The sequence below is a fragment of the Colossoma macropomum genome, unplaced genomic scaffold, assembly GCF_904425465.1.
Source record: "Colossoma macropomum unplaced genomic scaffold, Colossoma_macropomum, whole genome shotgun sequence".
Taxonomy (NCBI): Eukaryota; Metazoa; Chordata; class Actinopteri; order Characiformes; family Serrasalmidae; genus Colossoma; species Colossoma macropomum.
Window position 1 is genome coordinate 93,225 of NW_023495723.1, and position 10,008 is coordinate 103,232.

A 10,008-nucleotide genomic window follows, 5' to 3' on the forward strand; every position below is an offset into this window, starting at 1 on the left:
TATAACAGTTTCAACTCTTCTGGGAAGGCTTTCCACAAGGTTTAGGAGTGTTTATGGAAATTTTTGACGATTCATCCAGAAGAGTATTTGTGAGATCAGACACTGATGTTGGACGAGAAGGCCTGGCTCACAGTCTCCGCTCTAATTCATCCCAAAGGTGTTCTATTGGGTTGAGGTCAGGACTCTGTGCAGGCCAGTCAAGTTCTTCCACACCAAACTCGCTCATCCATGTCTTTATGGACGTTGCTTTGTGCACTGGTGCAGTCATGTTGGAACAGGAAGGGGCCGTCCCCGACCCATTCTTTCACTAATGTCTGTAGAAGCAGTCTGCAGGCCTAGGGGCTTGGTTTCATACACCTGTGGCCATGGAAGTGATTAGAACACCTGAATTCAATGATTTGGATGGGTGAGTGAATACTTTTGGAAATATAGCGTATGTAAACAATATAAAATGATAACAGTAAAAGTCATTCTTGAGCAATTGATCACGTGAACAATATGTAAATTCTTATAGGCCTGATTCACACATACTATGTCTGCGTGGTCCGAGCGACGTGGGAAGTCTTGCTTTTCATTTCGGCGCCCATGTTAAGTGGACAGCTCTTTCAAACAGGCTGCGCGTGTGAAATGGCAGAGTCCGAGATGCCGCACTGAAGCACCATGGTGTTAAGAGAATAGACCTGGGCTAAATACACTAAAATAAGCCATGAAAATGAAAATAGAAGACTGTATAAAAACTTACCATCGTAATGTTTGTTATTCATGCTGAAATACTGGTTAAACATTCCGTACTGCAAGCAGATTTCCCGGTTGGTCTACTAGGCTTAAAACTTTTGCCCACTAACAAGTCCGTCGAGGATAAACAAGCATACCATGCACTTATAAATTATATTTTTACTCAGCAGAGAGACCAATAAGACCATTTATATGTCTGGAAAAAGGAATGTCTGTATAAGTTTCTTGCTGCTCTGCAGCTCAAATGCTGTATGTATGAAAGGCCAGCGCAGTCGAGCTCATTCTGCCGCTTCACTCACAGCACGCAGAGGCAGCATGTGTGAATCAGGAGTTAGAGAGATGGTGCAGCCACAGCTGCCCAGCAAAAACACCAAAAATAACTGCTCTGTGGTTTAATTCCTGCACTGTGTTTACTAGGAATAAATGCCATTATTTTAGCAGAGAATAACGTATTTGTGAAAAGACTGTCAGATATTGGACGTCAGTCCGCCTTGACGGAACTGTCCAGGTGGGAGCGGGACAAATCGTTTCAGTTGCGAGCAAAAGCAGGAGAAATGATTTTCTGCGGGAGCAGGCTGAAATCTTGTGGGAGCGGGCAAGAAGGGGACTGGAGAGGGGAAAGTTCTGTGCAGACCTCTACCAGTTAGTTCTAGTGTTAGTATTAGCTCATTAGGTCATCTGAAGTACCAGGATACGTTACTCAAATATGACTAAAAGATCCACAGCCATTGTTTATTAATTCAGCACATCTGTTTGTTCCTATTTTGTCATTTTGACTTGTTCAAACTTACCAATGTAGCTGTGTATCTTCTGTGTATTATGAGTAAGAACTAGGACACCGAGTTCTCAGCCGAAGCCCTTTCTTCCATTCCTCCCTGTGTTCATGAACTCTTATGGATCCTCAAATATTCCTGTATTAACTTTTGTTTGAAAGCTGCTGAATCTCTGCAGAAAAATCAGTCAAACTTCCTTCCTTTTCATCTGCTTTAAACAGACACCCAGCAGAGCGTGTACGAGGCCATATAACCCAAAAGGTAAACACACAAGTTTATTTTCTCAGTGTTTGATTATATCATCTTAAATTACTTAACAAATTAAAATATTGTGATTTTTAATACATTAAGTTTAAGTATTCATTTTTTCCCCCATTTCTAAATCAGGAACAAGTTGAACAGCTATATTCACAAACCAAGAAGCCAGCACAATAAACTCTGGATTTTGCTCTCACTCTGTTACTGCTTTATAATAACCTCCTGTTTTATTATATTGTTCTATTGTGTATCTGGTTGTTATTTTCAGAGTTATTACAGAGACTACAGGAGTTGTGCAAAATGACAGACAGTGCTCAAATTTAGATTTTGTATTAGTGTGCAAAATTCAGTTTCCTGCTACATCTATTAACGTTCAGAACATTGACTTTTACTTGTTTTAATTTATTATTTTAAACCAGATGTTATTTGTGTGCACAAACACCAAACTGGACTCCTCAGCCAACTATTAGTAGAATGAATTGAAAACTATCATACAAGGAGCCAATAGAATCTCACAGCTTTTTTGTATGAGGGTTTGTATGTGATTTGGCCACCCAAATTTACATATTTATTTCAAATCATCAACACTTTTTTCCCCCTCATTCATTCTTTATTATTAAGCTTTGCCACTTTGTGTCTATATTCACACTTTCACTGCCTGCACAGTTTCACTATGATAGCAGAGCATGAACTGGGGGAGGCGCTGCTGCTCCTCCATCCCAGCACTGCCTCCACTGAGCTACCAGAGACTTGCTTGCATAACAGAAGAGAAGCAGGGAAACCTCTGCTGTGTAGTGTTGAAGAAGAAAGTAACCCCTGGCTCAGCCATTCATATCAGAGCTTATATCTAAGCCAGTTGTATCAGAGCTGGGGCTGTCGCTTTATTCTGGGGTTTTGTATGGAATGTTGATAAAATAGTAGAAAATCTGAAAAATGAGTTTTCTTTGGTGACTATTTTGCCTCACAACGTCCTGCATGTACCCCTCCACCATGAATGGACTAAAAAATAAAACTGAGGCTGAGATAGAAGAGATTATGGTAACATTTTACATCAAGTGTTGACTAACTAACATGAAGTAATGCATTAGTTAACATGAACAAGACATGAAGTAATGCATTAACAAAGGTTACCTAATGTTAAGTAAACATGGTACAACTACTTTAGTTAATGTTGTTTTCATGTGAAGTGTTGACTCATTAACATTAGGTAATGCATTTATTAACAACTAAGGTTCTACATTGATAATGGTTAACTAATGTTAATTAAACATGTTACAACTTCATTAGTTTATGTTCCAGTGTTTTGCTTGTGTACTGCAGTTATACATAATGCTTGAAAAAGCAATGTTAAGTAATAGTTTAAGTGGCTGAAATGGCACTTTACCAATGGGAGCCACTAACTTGTTTTATTCACATACTTCCATTTACTGATGTAGTATTTTGTACTGTACTTTTTAAATGATAACACCTTTACTTCTCCCTACTGCTTTTCCCTCAGTTCCATTTCAGTCATTTAGGTTTAGTTGCTTGTTGGGGTTTCATTGCGTCATCTTGTTGAGGTGGTTCAGCTCCTGTTTTGCTTCTTTGTTGCTCACACCTCTCACTTTGGAGCTTTCATATTTTATTTTAGATGCAAAAGGAAATAAAAAGCTAATATTATAGTCTTCAGTTCCTCTGCTGAGAGATTCTGGATGTACTGAGCTTGACTGGACCTTTCCAAGTTACTCATGACTCATGTATGTAAATGAGCACAAGGTAATATTTTATTTTATATATAAAAGCTTACATTAATATGCTACATTCTGATGTATGTTAGATATGCTTATGTGTGTATTGCAAGAAGGAATTATACATACCATTCTCTCAGTCATATCAGTCAGGCCTGGATGGGGAAGCATACTGAAATTATTTACTCACCTACCCAATTTCTCTTCCTCATTCTAAATTTCATCATGCATGTGTGAGTGTGAATGGGACACTTTAAGAAAGTCATCATATGTTTAGAAATTGTAAATATAAACATGATCGTATAAACAGACATTTTCATCAAAGGAAACTACTCAGAGAGCAAAACATTCTTTATGTTAAAACCAATAATGTCTTAAAATGCATTACTACCATCTATTAAACATTACTAAAGGTTTATAAGGTGTTGTTCAGTGAATGTAATATACCTGACGTAAAGTGAAAACCAATAATGCCTTAGTAATGCATTACAAACATCTATTAAACATTACTAAAGGTTTATAAGGTCTTGTTCAGTGAATTTAATATACCTGATGTAAAGTGAAAACCAATAATGCCTCAGTAATGCATTACAAACATCTATTAAACTTCACTAAACATTAATAAGGATGTGTTCTGTGAATTGAATGTACCTGATATAAAATGAAAGAGTAGTACTGTATTAGTAAAGTACTAGATACTTTAATGCTAAAATCTGAAAGCATTACACAATGTTACATAATAAACAATGTATACCTACATATTCAGCTACCCAGTAGTAACAGAACAAAAACATAGATACATACACACAGAACACACAGATCACATACACATTACAACACATTACACATAATGCTAAATATAAGATTACAGTACATAATCATCCCCTCAATATAAACTAGGAAAAAGAGGGAATCTTATGAGATCACGTCTAATGTGAGATCCTCTGAGCCATGTGACTTTAAGAATCAGCCTGCTTTTTTAATCTACACATGCGAGTCAATCGTGTGAATTGGGGATGTGGGTTATACAGCATCAGAGACCACAAAATCAAGACTATTAAAGATTAACAACTTCACAGTTTGATGCAAGTGTGATTATTTAAGCAGGCAGTTAGCACCATGCTAATTTGAGGCCATACACTTCCTTTATTTGTTAGCTACATTAGCCTTGTAGCCTTTACTTTCAGCCCTGCCCAATAAAAATTAAAGAGGAAAACTTTAGGTAGTAAATATATCTTGGCTGATCAACTACATTTGAGGTGGGGTGCTGGGGTGAGGGGTGCATGACTGATAATGTGTGCATTAACCAGTTGAGCTTTGTGCTCACTTGCTCTGTTTTGGTTACCTGTTCAATTGTTTATCAGATAATAGAGCTCATGCTGCCTTTTGTGTTCTTCTGTTCTGTAGTCAGTGATACTGACAGAGCAAAAGGTCAAATCTTAGTCGTTTCTCTTTAGAGTGAAAGAGGTAAGCTGTGGCACACAAGTTTCTATTTGTGGTTAACACCTTCTTTGGTATTAAACATAGTCTGGGGAACCCCACCCTCTGCATGTTCCTCAGCTTATCATGTCAGGTCAAGAAGACCTTTGTCAGTCCAAGTGCAAACAAACAGTGCAATGAAACAGTGTCCTTCCAGGGCCTTGTGGTAGTATTCAGGACGGGATCTGCAAAAGTGTTTACAGGACCAAACAGTATATAGAAATACAGTTGCATGCAAAATTTGGGCAACCCTGGCCAAATAACATTTCCAAGCAAAAAGAATTGAGCAAAACATCTGCAGAAATTGTGATTTATTGTTTTTTTCTGCAAATGTTAATGCAAAGTTATTTTATGTCCGATTACATTAAATAGTAGAAATGAATAAAACAGTAATTGTGCAAATGTTTTGCTGATCTACTAAGTCAGGCCTAGTAACGCCTCTACTTTAGCAGATGTCACAGCTTGCAAATGTTTTTTGTGACTTTTAATGCAACTTTTGTTTTTTGAAGAAGTAAAAGGTGTGGAATCCATTCTTCTGTCTACCTGTGCAGTGTTTCCTGGGTCACTGACTGCCACGCAACCCCAAAGCATAATAGATCCACCCCATGTTTAACATCTGTCAAGGTGTTCTCCTCATCAAATGCTGCTCCTTTTTGTCTCCAAACATACCTGTAGTGATTGTGGCCAAAGAGTTTAATTTTTACTTCATCAATTAACATAACTTATTTCCAAAATGCCTCTGGCTGATCTAGTTGTTGTTTTGTTTCATGATTGTTCCATGCAGATCATTTTTGTTCAATAACACTGCACAGCAGAACGCTGCACCACCACTCTTGTATCAAGTAATGCTTCCTGCAGGTCCTTTGCTGTCATGTGGGGGTTTTGCTTTGCCTTTCTGGTCAGCATACGAGCAGTTCTGAGAGTTTACTTAGCCTTTCAAATCTTGCCTTGACCTTCATATTTCCCCTTAACTGCGATTTCTTAATGACGTTTCAGACAGTGAAAATTGTGAGCTTGAAGGTCATTTTTGGGTCAGTCAGAGTCGACAGTTGGAGAGAGAATCGAGTCCTGTGTGAGGGGCACAGATTCAGATTTGTGGCCTCAGACCAGTCAGAGTTTAAAACATGTTTAATTTTTTTTATCATGACTCTGAGTGAAATCTAGTGTAAACTGGTCAACGACTCAATCTGAACAGATTCCTGCAACAGCCAATGAAAACAGAGCGTGAATGAAGAAAATACAGCAAACAAAGAAAAATGGTGAAAAAATCACTCACATGTGGAGCGAAGCTTTTTAATGAGCTGAGTTTAAGGCACGAGCACAATCAAGTTTTTATGTATGTTTAAAACTTGACAAGTGTTGATCCCTAATCGTTTGGTGTGTGATCCCCAATATTTCAGTCACCCAAAAAACCAGTGTGGTGATGTGAGATGCTAAGTTTTTTTATAATCTGTTCAGACTTTAAAAGTCCTGTAATGTACCCAAGGCTTTAGAGGAACCCATGGTTGTTGAGTGTTAGCTCAAGGTTTGAAGAGTCAGAGACTTTGTTGTGCTCTGTAATTGTCATCGACTCACAGTTCCTATTAACACTGTAACCTATTTTAAATGTTACGCTCTTAATAATATAATAACATTTGCAGTAAAAGTTTACTGCAGAGTTTGAGTTTACTACTTTACATTTAAAAAATCCACAAAATACATAATTAGGCACTTACCTATACCCATTGGCCATTTTATCAAACACATGCCATATGGGTGCGCAAAGTCAATCTCTCATGCAGCATTCACTTAGATATAATTTGAATTTGAAGATCCAGTTATGGACAAAACTCCTCCGGGAGTATGGGGTGCTGGGGCTACTACTCCAAACCATTCGATCTCTGTACTCCCGGAGTGGGAGCTGTGTTCGTATACTCTGCATTAAGTCAGGCTCTTTCAGTGTTAGCGCTGGACTCCGCCAGGGCTGTGCCCTGTCTCCACTACTGTTCATGATATTCATGGACAGGGTGTCAGGGCATAGCCGAGGTCAGGAGGGCATTATGTGTGGAGGCCAGAGGGTGGCATCTCTGCTATTTGCAGACAATGTTGTTCTTTTGGCTGGATTGCATGGATGCCTCCAGCACTCACCATGGTCCTAGCCCAGAAAAGGATGGCATGCCCACTCCAGGTAAGGGGAAAGGACTTGCCCCAGGTGGAGGAGTTTAACTATCTCGGGGTCTTGTTCACGAGTGATGGGAAGAGGGATGGTGAGATCGGCCGCAGACTGGGACAGGTGGCAGCAGTAATGTGGTCACTGTACCGGACTGTAGTGGTGAGGGAGGGAAGAGGGAGCTGAGCCATAAGGCGAAGCTCTCTGTTTACTGGTCGGTCTACATCCCGACCCTCACCTGTGGTCATGAGCTGTGGGTAATGACCGAAAGAATGAGATCACGAATACAAACAGCAGAAATGAGCTTTCTTCGCAGGGTGGGGGGCTACAGTCTACTTGACAGGGTGAGGAGCTCGGTCATCTCAGAGGAGCTCAGAGTAGAGTCACTACTCCTCCACATTGAGAGGAGCCAGTTGAGGTGGTTTGGGCATCTAATCCGGATGCCCCCTGGACACCTCCCGGTGGGGGTGTACCAGGCACGGCCTACTGGGACAAGAACCCGGGGTTGTTGTTATTGTTGTCAGTGTAAATGTTGTTAAAATGTCATTGTTAAAGTGATGTCACAATCCAAGCTATAGACAGTCCCATTGACCATTGACATTTCCACATGTTACCAACCCTTAGCAGAGGTGTTCAGTAAGGTCCAAGACTGCAGACTTACCCCTGGGATTGCAAAATTGATCTCATTAGAGTCAGAAAAGGGGATAAGTGGAAGATTAATGAAGTGCTCAGGGATATGATAGACAAGTGGGAATTGAAAGCCCCATTTACCTCAGTCCCCATCTTAAAATACCGAGACCCAACCACTCTGTTTGTGGTTGAAGTGGATGCCTTGGAGTCTGGCATAGGGGCTATTCTGTCCCAGGGTGCGGGCAATCCTCCCAGGTTTCACCCTTGTGCCCTTTATACAAGGAAACAAACTGATACTAAGCATAATTATGACATAAGAAATAGAGAACTGTTTGTCATGAAAGCAGCATTTGAAGTGGAGACACTGGTAAAGGGGGGCCCAGCACAGATTTCTGGTTCTAACAGACCGTATGAACCTGGAATATATCAGAGAGGCCAAACAGATGAACCATCTACCATCTACACAGAGAGTAAAAAAGTAAAAAGTTCATTTCAGACTGGCGCTTCTGCTGATTTCAAACTCAACTTCTGTGCTGATGTGTGTGTGAATTGTAAAAGGAGGAAACTGTTTGAGGCGGAAGAAACAGGGTTTTTATTCTTCTGTGAAAGCGTGACAGCGTGCAGACGGCAGTTCCTGTAGTTGGCTCATCAAAACCAAACAGAGACATAGCTTTCACTGCACTCCGTGCAGACAGAAGACCATGAAGCTTCTATTCTTAATATGTCTCCTGCTCTACAGCTCCATACAAACAGCTCAGACCGGTGAGTAGACCACCTTACACTGTGGACACTTTATTATGAACAGACCAGGCTGGCCTGCAGATTTACTGAGACATTTACACAGTGACTGAACAAAATCAAGGGATATCTGAGACCCTCAGGCAGCTCGTTCCAACTTTGAGCAACATAAGAGCTAAATGCTGCCTCGCCATGCTCAGTTCTAGGTTGTAAACTTTGCTAGCTGACCAGTCTCGATCTGACAGGCCTGTTAGGTTTGTATTCTTCCAGTAGATCAGAGATTCTGGTGTTAGGAGAAGGAGCAACTCTTTAACTAACTGTCAGCCAATGTGAGGCTCTTAGTACTGGACTAATATGCTCAGTTCTCTTTGCCCTGCTAAGCAGTACATTTTGAATATGTTGGGTTTTTTTGGGTGGGGTCCACTGAGCAGCCCACTACAGTAGTCCAGTCTGCTGGAGAAAAGGCATAAACTTCTCTAAATCCTGTTTACAGAGTGAGTTTTTAATCTAGATATACTTTTGAGAAGAGGTAATAATTAGAGATCATAGGAAACACAAACAGTGCCAAAACCCTGTTAAACTGTTCTTCAGCTGTCAATAGATGGAGGCACTGAAAATATATGTTTTTCAGAAATTCAAGGAACAGTCTGGCACTTTTCAACCTAATCTCCATGCATCTGCCTGTCTATCTGCAGAGATAATAGAGAGAGAGAAAGAGAAAGAGAAGGAGAACAGAGAGAGAGAGAGTAAGATAGAGAGATATCAGAGATAACAGAGAGAGGTGTCCATGTAGTTAATGAAAAATAAGCCTGAAGATGTGGACAGATATTGGAGCAGAAGAGGTTACACAATGGAAGTGTATTACTTTTTAATGTCTATTTTATTTGTACATATTAATTATTCGTTATTAACAACAATATTGAAGACAAAAAGAATTAAAGTATGAAATAACAAAAAAATGGCATGCCCACTCCAGGTAAGGTAGGAGGACCTGCCCCAGGTGGAGGAGTTTAAGTATCTCGGGGTCTTGTTCACAAGTGATGGGAAGAGGGATTGTGAGATTGACCGCAGGCTGAGAAAGGTGGCAGCAGTAATGTGGTCACTGTACTGGACTGTAGTGGTTTACCGGTCAGTCTACATCCCGACCCTCACCTATGGTCATGAGCTGTGGGTAATGACCGAGAGAATGAGATCAAGATACAAGTGTAGGAAATCAGCTTTCTCCGCAGGGTGGCGGGCTACACTCTATTTGACAGGGTGAGGAGCTCGGTCATCCCGGTGGGGGTGTACCAATCACGGCCTACTGGGACAAGACCCTGAGGTCGTCCTAGGACCCGCTGGAGGGATTATATCTCCAAGTTGGCCTGGGAGCAGCTTGAGCAGTGAGTCACAACACACAATACATCACACGGCTTAACATTATTATAGTAACATTATATAGGAACGTACAGCTGTGGGTCAGTATCCTGGGCCAGGTGTGATGATGCCGCAGTGGCAAGTATTGAAGCGGTGCATCCTC